The 13,347-nt window shown below is 47.2% G+C and overlaps 1 protein-coding gene across 1 annotated transcript in view; it reads right to left on the bottom strand.

Moving 5' to 3' along the window:
- EEPD1 (endonuclease/exonuclease/phosphatase family domain containing 1) overlaps nucleotides 1-10,972 on the bottom strand; it is a 165,608-nt gene extending 154,636 nt beyond the window's left edge. Inside the window, exon 1 of the mRNA XM_058678272.1 lies at nucleotides 10,899-10,972. The gene's annotated coding sequence lies outside the window, so the exon portion shown is untranslated. The remainder of the gene's footprint in view (nucleotides 1-10,898) is intronic.
- Between the last annotated feature and the right edge of the window lie 2,375 nt (nucleotides 10,973-13,347).

The following is a 13,347-nucleotide window of genomic DNA, read 5'->3' on the forward strand; positions in this document are numbered from 1 at the left end:
GAACTCTGCTTCCTGTTTAGTCCTACAGATTACTCCTTCCACCCTGCTGGCACCTCAGCTGCATTCAACGTCTTTCTTGCTTCCCAGTCTTGACCTTCACCTGGATTCACCTGGGCCACACTGGGACTGGGCTTTCTCCGCTCGGATGAAGGAGGTCACGGCATTTCATCCAGTCAGCTCCCACTCAACTTCCAAAACCTGATCAACCTCTTTTATCTCTCTAATTCCCTATTATTTGTGTTCCTTTGAATAGACTCTTTAACAAATAAAAACATAATTTTATTTTCAATTTTTGACCTTTTTCATGAATTGAAAGAGAGAGAGAGACAAACATAAAGCAACGTTCCATTTGCAAAATTACTCCTCCAACTGCCAACAGATCAGACTGGGCCAGGCAGAAGCCAGGATCCAAGAACTCAATCCAAGTCTCCCAAACAGGGACCCAAGTGCTTGAAACCTTGCCTTCCACCTCCCAGAGCACCCATTAGCAAGAAGCTGGAATCAGGAGCAGGACTGGACCCCAGGTCTTCTGACATGTGATGCAGGAGTGGCAACTGACAGCTGAACTGCTGTGCCAAACATGCCTGCTGTCATTCTAAACGGATTCCAACAAACACTTGATGAATATATAAGCTTTTAACTGGCTTCTTTTCAGCTAAGCCCTACCTTCCTAGTCCCTAATGTTGAGACTTGGTTCATGAAATCACCTCTGTTGGGAGATTGTGCCAGCTAATTGTTTCTGGTTCTTTTTTCGTATCAGGGAATTTAATCTGCCAGGGGGTTAGCTGCTTCTGCACAGGGATTTGCATCTCCAATCAGGCTATCTATTTTCCTGTTCCTTTTTTTTTAAACTTCTAATGTTAGAAGAGTTTTAGACCCAGTCCAAAACTGCAAATGCAATACAAAGAGCTGCCCACACTCAAGTTCCTTTATCCATGTCACCCATCTTAGAGTATGGCACATTTGTTACAGTAAGCAATCAAGTTTATTAGGAAACAAGATCCATGTTCTGTCCAAATCTGCTTTTGCCAAACATGTCTGGTCTATTCAGGGCACCATTTCAGGTCTTCCCTGGGATGCGACTTTGAGCCCTAATCCTCAGGAAATGAGTGCAGAGGCATTTTCAGCAGTGAGAAGATACATCCTAGAGATAGGTGGGTGTTCCTCATTGTTAGAAAGTTTGTCACCAGAAACTGAAATAGTGCATGGGAGAGGAAGTTTTCACAAGTCTCAGGGGAGACTGGAGCAGGAGAGAAGACGGTCAGCTGGGCAGGACAAGTGGGCGAGTTAGGCCTTGGTGGTCGCTGGGGGCATTTTCCAGTAAGTTAACAACTGGCTAGGTCACGCATGTACACACAGTAGAGCTTTGTGCTTCTCTTGCATGAAACGATGCAGTGGGTCGGACAGAGCCATCACATGTCCCCATGAGCATCCAGGCACCCCCTCAGCCACGCTGGATGCATGGGGTCCATCTCCACATCTAAGGAAGAAAGTGGAAGCAGAGTGAGTAGGAAGATGTGGGCATAAAAAATGGGTGTGGGGTGGGGTAGAAGGGAAGCTTGGGAGGTTTCTCTGCCAAACTCATGGAGGTTGGCTTGTTCTGGTGGCTGTGGGGCTCCCTGGTGGACATTCCTTATTTGGGGGAGGAGAAGGAGAGAAGGTCAGAAGAAGTAAAGAACCTAGCAGGTGTCTCAGAGCTGGAGGGACTTGAATGTTGAGGACTAGGCCGGGTGCTGTTGTGCCACCAGGTACTTTGTGCACATCCTCTGGGGGAGTCCAGAGCCTCCTAAGGCAGGAGACAGCACCTGAGGCACCCCACCCTGCCTCCAGGGGTGACGCAAAACTCCCAGGACAGCCTTTTCTGTCACTCTATGCTTGAAGAAAAGGATTTCATTTAATGTTTTTAAAAGTTACATTATTTTCCCTTAGAAGGGAAAAAAAAAGTCAACTGTTCTACTTACCTGATTTTGAAATTAATGCACAATAGGAAGTCAACAATTATTCTGAATCTACGGACAATAGCTGTTAAGAGTTTTACAATTTGTATTTATTACCTCCTTATTTGAGAGAGAAAGCTCCAATATGCTGGTTCACTCCGCAAATGCCTGCAAACGCAAGGCTGAGGCTGGGCCAGGGCCAAAGCCTGCAGATTGGAATGCAACCCAGGTGTCCTGGCCAGTAACAGGGACACGACTGCTTGCCTCACCACTGCCTCCCAGGGGTTCCATTAGCAGGAAGCTGGAGCCAGAGCGAGAATCAGCAATCAAATGCAGGTACTCGGATGGGGGAATCCAGGGATCCTTCCTGCTAGCCTATCTGTGTTCCAATAACATGCTGTTTACAGATATCAGCTGCAGGTCAGATTCGGCCAGCATGCCAGAATCTGCTAACTCCTGGCCTGTAGGTTATTGCTGACTATGCAGCAGGCAAGCTGAGTTCTTGTCTTCTAGTTGCCATGGAGTCCACAGCTAGAAGGAGGTGGCTAAGGCAATCCATTCATTGACTTCTTCTTGTGACTGCTCCATTTCAATGTTTCTCTGACACAAAGACATTCTGAAGGAAGCAAAAGCAATACATGCACTGGATGCAGCCGTGTAGGCATACCCCAGCCCAACCAGGCCCATTCCTCCGGAAAAGGGTGGCCTGCATCCCAGCCCTCCTAAGGAAGAGGCAGATGTAGTCACAGGTGGAGAAAGCCAGGTTTGCCACTGGCAAATGAGAGGACTTCCAAGGGCCATGGCAAGTAGAATTAGAAGCTAAGTCAAATCCAGGCCTAGGAGGGCTTTTCAACAGAGTATATGGAAAACAAATTATACAAAACCAAGTATGGATTTCAAAGGTTTTGCACTGACATAAGCTTAATCTTCTCATTGCACTTATGCACCAAGCTTTGGAAGTCCTTTTATATTCTCTATTTCTCTGAGGGAAAGAACCCAGAAGGAAGAGAAAGGGCTGCCTCCCCTCTGTGTGGCTCTTGGCCTTCTTTCTGTGTTGTCCCAGCTCCGATGCCATTTCGACACAGCAGGCTGCATGTGGGCTGTGTTTTAACTGGGCTCTTTAGCTTCCAAATACGACACGAGCTCCTGGAACTAGGAGGAATTAACCACAATTTTCCAAATTACAAAACTGTAATATCCTCTTTGACACAGAGGCCTGCAGTAGCAGCCAGCTTTGCTGGAAAGAGTCAACTTTGCTGTTTTTGGTTGTGAATACTGATTGGTTGGCGTGTATCCAGTAAATGCAGGCAGTCTTTAGTGGAGGAATCGTGCTAGGTGAGCAAGGGTCTAAGGAACCAGAGCAGGCAGATTCCCATCCTGTTGCCCCTGTAGGAACAGGGCAAAGGCAACTAGAATGGAAAATTTAGTCCCCAAAAGCAACTTTAACACAACTTGGGCTCCTCATTGCTATAGCCCTCTGGAGATGCGAACGAAGAGATAGCAAAGTAATGACACAATGAGGGAAAGAAGAGAACTAGACGTCTAGGGACTGCAGCTGCCCCAGCCCCCAACCTCTGCCCACTTTCTCTTGGGTGACCTCAGCTCTTCATAGTCAAAACTACCTTCTGCTGGCTCTGCAGGACCTGTTAGGAAGGAATAGGACTTCCACAGATTATGATCCACCTCTGAACCATTTTAGTCTGAATCCCCAGAGATGGAGAATAAAATGCAATAGGAAAGTAATGAAGTGAGAACTCTGTAGCCTGAATTTGGATTAGAAATATCAGCATAAATTCAAAACAGATCTTACCTTTCAAAAAAAAATGTGATAATAGTGCCATCCACTGATGAGGCCAAGAAAAAATAAAAGTCCCAAATAGCAATGACTCTCCCCAACACCCAGATTGTGGTCCTGAGATACTGTTTTGCAGCAACACAAAGCAGAACATCTTCGGGAAATGGCCTATGACAGGTTCAGGGCAAGATGCACAAGACAAGCTTCAAACCTCGCGTCAGACGGGAGGTATCAGATGGGAGGAAGTTATCAAAGGCCACTAGAGTCATGCTCAAAAGTATGGGGAGCCATCTTGAGAGACCCCCTGGCCAAAGATGAGCTATCTGAGTTTCAATAAGAATAATAATCACAATAGACTAAAACTCAACAAAAATGCTTAAGTACATGCACTCACAGTGGTATTTTTCAAGTAGATGGTCATCTTCAGAATGACAAAGAAGGAATGTGTTACCTTTACAAGTGATGCATGAAGGAAAAGAAGGAAGCATTTTGCTTGCCTTCCCTGTGTGATAGTGAGCACTGGCTAGCCAAACTGTGGGCAAGGGAAAGCTCCTCTTCATAAAAGCATTTCAGCAAGTAAATACAACAATGAAATCAAAGAAAGGAATTACAGAATTAGACTCTCATCATTTTGTAAGGCTGAATGAATGAACAGATCTAGGCACTGCACATCAACACTGCCGCCAGCAGCCTGCAGCCCAAGAGGAAGGAGGATGAACAGCAGAGGGAAAGAGGAGGTGGAAGAGTGGGATGAGGATGGGAGGCAGAGAAAATCAAACGTTATGTGCCTCCCAATGTAAGAACACACCACCCAGGTCTTGCCAAAGCAGCTGGAAACAAGACTGATAAAATCTCTGATTTCAGCTGCCAACTCTCAGAAAACACAGGGCTCAGAGGAACAGGCTGAACTGCACTGCAGAGTGTGCAATCAGCAGATCCCAGACGCTGGGAAACGCTCCACGGCAAATGCCGCCAGGTCGGCAGGAGTGGAGAGGAAACCTGGCAATCTAAAGAGAAATCCACAGCCAAACAGGTGTCTGTGGGCTGCAGGACTGGACGATGGTGATCAGGAAAGCACAGTGGGGCAACAGAGCTACAAAGAAGCATGAGGAAGCAACCACTTGAACAGGTCTGGGGGGTTTACCTTCAGGGGAAGGGAAGGAGCTGAGAGGGTGCCACAACCGGAGTCTAAGGCAAACTTCATTCCATGACCCAGTAGTGCTTGGGCAATGTTCACCTGAGAGTTTCTGAAATTTTACTGTATATGATTTACCTGCCGCTTATTCAAAGGGGAGAGGAAAGATGATGATCTCACCTGCTTCCCCCAAAAACTGTCCTTTCTTACAATGACGGTCTCTATATATAGAGATCCCAAAGATATCTACATCCTTCTAAGCATATTTTCCTATCTCCAGGGTATTGTAAGGATCTTTCTAGCATGGGCTAACTGGAGGTGCTTTGCTAGATATTAAAATGAAAGTAGTGATTCCAAGTGTAGTGTGGTTTAGAGGCCAGGACCATGGAGGGCTCTAGCCTTTACAGAACCATCGGCACCAACCTTCTGCAGATCATTTCCAATGCAGTCGTGCCCTACTTCAGACCTGTAGAAGTGTGAGGGGAATTCAAAAAATCCAGAGGGCCCAGCACAGTGGCTCAACAGGCCGACCCTCTATGTGTAAATGCCAGCATCCCATATGGGCACTGGGTTCGTGTCCAGGCTGTTCCACTTCCTATCCAGCTGTCTGTCTATTGCCTAGGAAAGCAATGAGGATGGCCCAAGTTTTGGGGGCTCTGAACTCATGTGTGAGACCCAGAAAAAGCTCCTGGCTCCTAGCTTCAGACTGGCTCAGTTGTGACCATTACTCCATCTGGGGAGTAAACCAGTGGATAGAAGACCTTTCTGTCTCTCTTTCCTGTCCATCCACCCCCTCCTTTCAATCTTGTTGTTCTGCTTTTAATGAAAATAAACAGACTTTTTGTTCATTGAAATCCATGCATACAATGGATCCTGAAAAGCTCATGAGGATGTGTCTCCTGAGGGCAGACATTTTGGGGTAGCCTCCACCACGACGCCAGCTTTCTACATGGGCACGGGTTCCAGTCCTGGTGGTTCCACTTCCAATCCAGCTCCCTGCTAATGCTCCTGGAAACTAGCAAATGGCCCAAATGCTTGGCTCTTGCACTCACATGGGAGACTCGGAGGACGCTCTTAGCTTCTGGTTTTAGTCTGACCCAATCCCTGAGATTGCAGGCCATTTGGGAAGCAAAACAGTAGATAGGAAATCTCTTCTTTATCTCCCCACCCTTCTCTGTTAAAAAAATAAAGAAAGAAACACCTTTAAAAAAAAACTTCATCCTGATGAAACTAAGTATGAAATTCAAAACTGCTGTGCACCAAAATAAACTTATTTTTAATGTCATTTTCCATGAACTCTTTTGAAGTCCCTGTGTAGGCTGTCTTGTGAAAGGCTTGGGATGCACTCTACGCAACCAACTCTGACACTTAGTGAAGTCTGAGACTCATGAGTCTAAACCAACCTCTCTCTCATAAAGGCAGAAAATAGAATCTCAGAGGGGGGAACTGCCCTGTGTTAAATTACCACAAATCCAAGCTAAAACCTCCATCTCCTATTCCTGCAACTCCACCCTTCCAGGGGATTTTCTGGTCCCTTCCCTGTTCCATCACAGTGTGTTACATCCTGGATAAGGTGCTGGGAGTCCAATTTTGAGTGAATGAGATCTAGTGCCTGCCCCTCCTGCCTAACAGATGAGAACAACATTAGCTGTTAGAATCCATGCAATATATTCTTACAGCCCAGAATGAGTCAGGGAGAACAGCAGAAAGACATCTCATCTGCCCAGGCAGACAGAGCTGATCTCGATGAAGAGATGATATAATCAAACCGAGATGTGTCAGGGAGGGGAGAAGAAACCTCTGGGGTCACAGAGAAGTTGACTCAATTAAGAAATGCAGAGAAGCCTAAGGCGCCTTCAGGACCCTACAGGCCCAAGGCTGCAGGAGCAGGGTGGAGGGACTGACTGTACCCTGCTGGAGGCCCCAGTCCCCATCGATATGTGGTACAACAGCTCTCCAACAGGGCAGTGCTCTGGAGTCCCCAGCACCATGATTCAGCAAAACTGAGATGGATCCTAAGACTTTGGGTTTATTCTGACACGCAACCAGATCAATCTGGAAGCTGCTGACCTAGGACAATGAAAAACTGGGCTTAAGCAACAAGCTTTGAATTTCTTCCCAGACCCTCTTTGCATTCATTTCTGGTGTAGGAATAGAAAGGCAAAGCTCATGGTTTTGGAGTCTGGTTGCCCCAGTTAATACCTATGAAGAACCAATTCAGGACTTGGTACCTTGGTACGTACTCAATATATGGTGGCTATAATTAAATCCAGGCATCTGGTTTCTTAGAGGACTATTTTTAGAAGGAAAAATTAATTTCATCACTCTGCAAACAGTCCCATGGTTTTTTGGAAAACCCTGCATCACACCCCTCTGACCCTAGGACAATTCCCACTCCTTCCACTCTCTATCCCCTGTCCCCTCTGACAGCAGCAAATTCAGGGTCAAGACAGTTTAGAATCCCTACCCACCCGCAGTAACGCTCTATTCCCAGCTGCCCATATGGATGAGTAATCCTTCCCCCAAAAATAGCAGTGGGCACAGGCTCTGACCAGATTGGATTTCACCTCTTGTTTTTAAGATTGTCAATCTGGCAACCAGTACGGAGGCTAAATTATCTTCTTGAAAATCTTAAATGATGAGAGGAAGGCCTCTGGGGTATGAATTCTTGGCATTAGTTATGTGACAAAATCTCCATATCTGAAAAATTAGGCAAGAGACTTACTTGAACCACAAACTATTCTTACAAAATCAGCATGAGCTTTTGAACTAATTTGACTTGAAGGAAACACCAACACCAACACATGAAGAGGGGGAAGAGACTGGGGGTTCCAGCTTGTTTCCAGACACTGTTAAAGTTAGCTCCAGGTCTAACAACTGGTGATTTTACGCTGAAAGGAGAGAACAAGAGTGCATAAAGCTATCAGGGAGATGGGAAGCTGTGCTGACCAGGGAGAGGAGCTGGGCAGCTGGTCAAGCCACGAGGAAATGAGACTGTCTGCACTTGGGGTTTGCGTGTCACTTCTCCCCCTCTGGATGGCTGTTCCAGGATTCTCCCCTGACTAGCAGATCAGGCTTTCTGCTCAGGTTTCAGGCTTCTCTGTGTTGAACTCCCTCTTCAGGCCACCTTCCCCTAGGTCCCTTCCTTAATTCTCTCAAACACAACTAAGACAGCTAAATGCAATACTGGAGTCTTTTTTTAATAAAATATTTTGGGGGGGGAGGGAAGGCAGATTTACAGAGAGTAGGAGAGACAGGGAGAAATATCTTGCATCTGCTGGTTCACTGCCAAAATGGCCACAATGGCCGCAGCTGAGCTGACCCGAAGTCCGCAGCCAGGAACATCTACCAGGTTTCCCATGTGGACGAAGGGTTCTAAGGCGTTGGTCCATCCTCTGCTACCTTCCCGGCATCAAGCAGGGAGTTAGATGGGAAGTGAAGCAGCCAGGACACAATCCAGTGCCCATACAGGATCCCGACAAAGGATTTCTGGCGAAAGATTAGCCAGTTGAGCTATTGCACCTGTGCCATCCTGGAGTCTTTTTTTTTTTTTTTAAGATTTATTTTATTTTTATTTTTACTGGAAAGTCAAATGTGCAAAGAGGAGAGAGAGGAAGCTCTTACGTCCAATGATTCACTACCCAAGCAGTCACAATGGCCGGAACTGAGCTGATCCAAAGCCAGGAGCCGGAGCCTCTTCCGAGTCTCTCACGCAGGTGCAAAATCTTAAAGGCTTTGGGCCATCCTCGACCGCTTTCCCAGGCCACAAGCAGAGAGCTGGATGGGAAGCAGAACTGTTGGGATTAGAACCAGCATCCATATGGGATCCCTGCACATGCAAGGTGAGGACTTTAGCCACTGGGCTACCGTGCCAGGTCCCATTCTGAGGTCTTAATGTGAAAGGAAGATGGGTGGATGGGAAAGGGGAAGAGCTGCACTGTCAGAGCCTCCCAGTGCCCCCAGAGGCCACAAGGGGACCCCCTACTCAGCCCTTGGCTCTGCTTGCCTCCATATTGGTCCTTGCCTTTCTGAAATCCAAATCAGAAGCCCCCCTTACCCAAACCAACGACTTCCTCTGCCAACTTCCCTACCTATTCCAGAAAGAAATATTTTACTCTAGGATAATCCCTGAGGGGTATTGTCTGAGCCTAGGAAAACACTCTTGTAAAGAGATAGCTTACATATTATCCCTGATTTAGGATGGTCCAACTTATAACTTTCCCACTGTAAAATGGCATGGAAAGGAAACAAATTCATGCAATGTATGCTTCACTACTAGGAAGTGAGAGTAGGAGCTAGAACTGAGACTTGAACCCAGTACTCTGGTCTGGGACACAGGTTCCATAACCACCACACTAAATGCCAGCTCCCTTTGCTGCATATTTTTTAGAGATTATAAGTAATTAATTAAATAATTCAAGGCAATTACGGATTTTATCCTCAATTTGCAATTAAGAAAACTAAAGTAGTCAAGTAACTAAATAAAGACCAGAGAAGTAGGAGCTACCAAAGTGGGGTTCAGAACTTTCATTGGCCTCAGAATTAGGTCATAGTTTCCTGAAAATGCAATTATGGGAGGTGCCCGGAGTCACTGTTTCAGGAAGGCAAGGCCAATGAAAGTTTAATGGGGACTTGGATGCATAGAGAGACCTGAGTGAATTCAATACTGTGGCCCTGATTCAGGACCAAACAGCATGTTCCACGTGGCTCTGGGGTGAATGGGAGGCTCACTCTACATGAGAGGCAAAGGGCAACCTGACTCAAGGCAGATGAGGCTCCGACAAGCCAGGCTCACAGGAGCATCCCGCTGCCTAGTGGCCAAGGGTGACAGTCAGCCTTACAGTCACACAACTGGCTTCAGATGGCCAAGTCCGTCTTATAGTTCCTCAGGGGCCCAGGCTGCTGAGCCAGGCTTCCCCTGCCCTTCAGGGGTTGTTGGCTGCAGTTGGTTTCAGCTGGACCTCTCTGCCCCACCAGCTGGGAGTCCTCCTGCCTCAGTATTGCACATGTAACTCCAAGGCTAAGTTGAGCCCTTTCACCCACTTTCACTTTACAAGATTTAAAAGTCCACTTGTCCCAGGTCCTACCTGCAGCAGATATGAAAGGGTGAGAAGCAGCAAAGCTGCTCTCTCTGCCCTTCCCTTGCCTCTTCTCTCTGAGGAGCGACAGATACCTCTTCCATCTGTTCCCTCTCAACAACAGTCTGGTACTTGGTCATGTCCTTGGGGCCCAGCATTCTCCCCCAGGGACATATCAAGCAATTTCTTCCCCAAATCTGTAATACTTTTCCCAACAGGAAGCCTGAGGAATAAAATTGCTGTGTCTCATTGCACAACCATGCTGGGGAGATGTGACCAGGGCAAAGGTGTTTGAAACCCAGGAATGTGACTGACTGTCCACAAGCACTGAGGGACTGACAGCAAGTCCGTCCACAGGGACTGAGGGACTGGAGTTCAGGTTGCTCTTTATTCAGACCTGCTGAGCAGGGAGTTACGGCTGGGGACAGGTTTCTGCAAGCCCCACTCTCTGCTGGAGGACATTTTGCTCGTTACATTGAATCTGGGAGAAGGGCCTGATTCTTAACAGGGACGGGAGGGCTTCCAGGACGGTCTCGTGTGGAAAAACAGAGGTCATTAGCTCAGCGTCACCAGTTTGTTGGCTTTATCACAGATGCTCTGGACTTTGCTGGGGAATTATTCCGAGTGATAAGTTCTCACAGACCATAATTTATCATTCCCTTTTAAATCCACAGGTTTTAAGTCATGCTGGCCAGTGTTGGATGGAGGCCATGGGAGCAATTTGTCATTTCTGAATTCCCAGGGACCTCAGTGGTACTGGTCGCCACCTGCAGTTTCCTCCTTCTTTCACCCACCACCAGCAACCTCCAACCCTGTCCCCAAATCATCCTTTCTTTCCAAACCAATTAAAGACAACCAAAAATTTCCCACCACAATAAAAAGCAAAGTCCACTTTAGACACACCAACTATCTGAAGGGTTTAGAAATGACTCATGGGGCGGAAAAGCACTTACATTGGGAATTCAGCAGGTTGCCAAAGTGTTTTCAACAAGACACAGTACAGTTCTTTAGCCAAAAGAATTCTCCCATTTATTCCTCAAGAGAGTACCTGTTGCAGCAAAAAGGCAAGTGGATTACATAGATGGCTTTGTTGGATGAGCTGGAATTATTTCAGTTTCAATATCACAGATGAAGAAACCGAGGTGGGAGAACAGATGTCTTGCCCCAAGGTTCATCAATGAGTGCATAATTCCCACCCCAGTGGTCTGGTTTCTACCCATGACCTTGACCTCCCAGCTGCACTGCCTTTGGAGGTAGGTGTCCAAGGTATTAGCCTTCTGGTAAAGAAAACACAGAGGAACTGAATCCTTCAGCAGTGACTTTCAAAATTAAATGTCTGTTTTCAAGCCAAGAGAATTTTCCTTCTCTATCTCCCACCCATCCGGATCTCTGTGAATGTGGCCACTGCCCATGCTGGTGTGTGCTTGAACACCATATTCTTGAGATGGACGTTTGGTGCAGTAGTTAAGTGGCAGCTTGCGAAGTCCCGATCCCCTATCAGAGTGCCTGGTTTGAGTCCTGCCTGCCTGACTTCCCATCTGGCTTCCTGCTAATACATGCCCTGAGCAGCAGCAGACAATAACTGCTTCCCATGTGGGAGACCTGAACTGCATTCTGGGCTTCTGGCTTCAACTTTGCCAGCCCAAGCTTTGGAGGCCATTTGAGGAAATGAGCCAGCAAATAAAAGATTTCTATCTTTCGCTTTCTCTATCTCTCTCTTCTTTTCTCTCCACCTCTCAAATGAAATGAAATGAAAACTTTCAAATGAATCGAAACCTTTAAAAGATGTTTTTGATTTAAATTGCAGTCATCACCAGCAACCATAGGAAGCTATCTCCCATACACTCCTCTCCTGCATCACCACCTGGGTAGCCACTGTTCCCTCTGTCAGATATGTTCCTCCCTGTGGCTTGTGTAACTGGCTCCTTCTGCGGCCAGCTCACACGTCCCGGCCACAGAGAACTTTGTTGAGAGCTTCCTAGGAGGCAGTCCTCTTGCCCTGCTTGCTTCTGACAGGAGAGAGTACCTCGTTCTTTTACTTCTCATTCTTCACTGGCCTCCTTGCAACAGGAAGACATGGAAGGGATCAGGTCTATCTCATCTCCATCTCTTACCAATGCCCAGAGCAGCGACTGGCAAGTAGAGGATGCTCAGGATTTGCTGAATGAACAAGGGAGTGAGCTAGTGATGGCAACCACAAGCTGCTCCAGCATTGTGGGGTTTCAAAGGAAAGTCCCTCCTTCATCTCTCACAGAGCATCTGGAACACAACTCAGCACTTCCAAGACCCACGTGTGCACTGATCACATGCACACTCCATGTTCTTTCCCAATGGGAACGTAAGACAGAGAGGAGGCTGGGACATGAGGACAGACTTAGTGGTGAAACACAGTACCCTGGGGACTAGAGAAGTCCCCATGTGAGACCTACACCAGTGAGGCCATGGGCAGTCCACAGATACAAGGATTCTATTGAATCTGCACCATGATGCAACTAGGGCAAGAGGGCATCACTGTGGACGCTGGCTAGAAACGCCTGGACACCAGTGAGTCATTGGGGGAAGTGCAGGTGGCCAAACCTACCAGAGAACTCACTCAAAATTAGCAAGACCCAAATAGGGCAGCAGTGTCGGAAGTCTCATGGATGCCATGTAGGTACCCCACAGTCAGGCTGCAGCGCAGGTGGCAGAGGCAGTACATGGCGCCCAGGGCATCTTAGCAGCAGTGGCACCTGCAGCCACGCAAGCTGACCATTCTCCCTTCCAGGTCTCCCATGTGAGTGCAGAAGCTCAAAAACTCCGATGACCCTCTACTGCCTCCCCAGGCCATAGCAGGAAGCTTGATCAGAAATGGAGCAGCCTGGACACAAACTGGCACCATATGGGAAGCTAATGCTACAGCGCCAAGGACTAGCCTGTTGAGCCTTGTACCAGACTAGAGTTCCAGGAATCTTTTACTGTGTTGCTGGAAAAAGGGAAGATACAGATAGCAAAGAGGAGATCCTAAAGCATTTCACATATTTGGCGGGGATGGATACCACTGCACTGGGATGAAGTCATGTCATAGCCAGCTAAGGAGAAAAGCTAACCAATGAGAAAGTGGATGAAATGGCTAGAGAAGCAGATGGAAATGGAGACAGACTTGACCACTGTGAAGAATGTCTGCAGATGACGGCTGTAAGGTGAAGACCGACCTTCCCCTCTTCTTTTTCCCCCCTTTGGGTGGAAAGCAAATCTCCTAAACTAATTACACAAGGAGATTCCCAGAAAGACATTCACAATGCAATGATAAAACAAGGTGTAGCAAATTCTGGACCAGGCTTGTCCTTCACGTCACTTAAGACTCAGGAAAATGACTCATGTCTTTTCCTACACCTAGAACCAGTGACTCCAAACCCATACTCC

This window comes from Ochotona princeps, chromosome 20, assembly GCF_030435755.1.
Source record: "Ochotona princeps isolate mOchPri1 chromosome 20, mOchPri1.hap1, whole genome shotgun sequence".
Lineage (NCBI taxonomy): Eukaryota > Metazoa > Chordata > Mammalia > Lagomorpha > Ochotonidae > Ochotona > Ochotona princeps.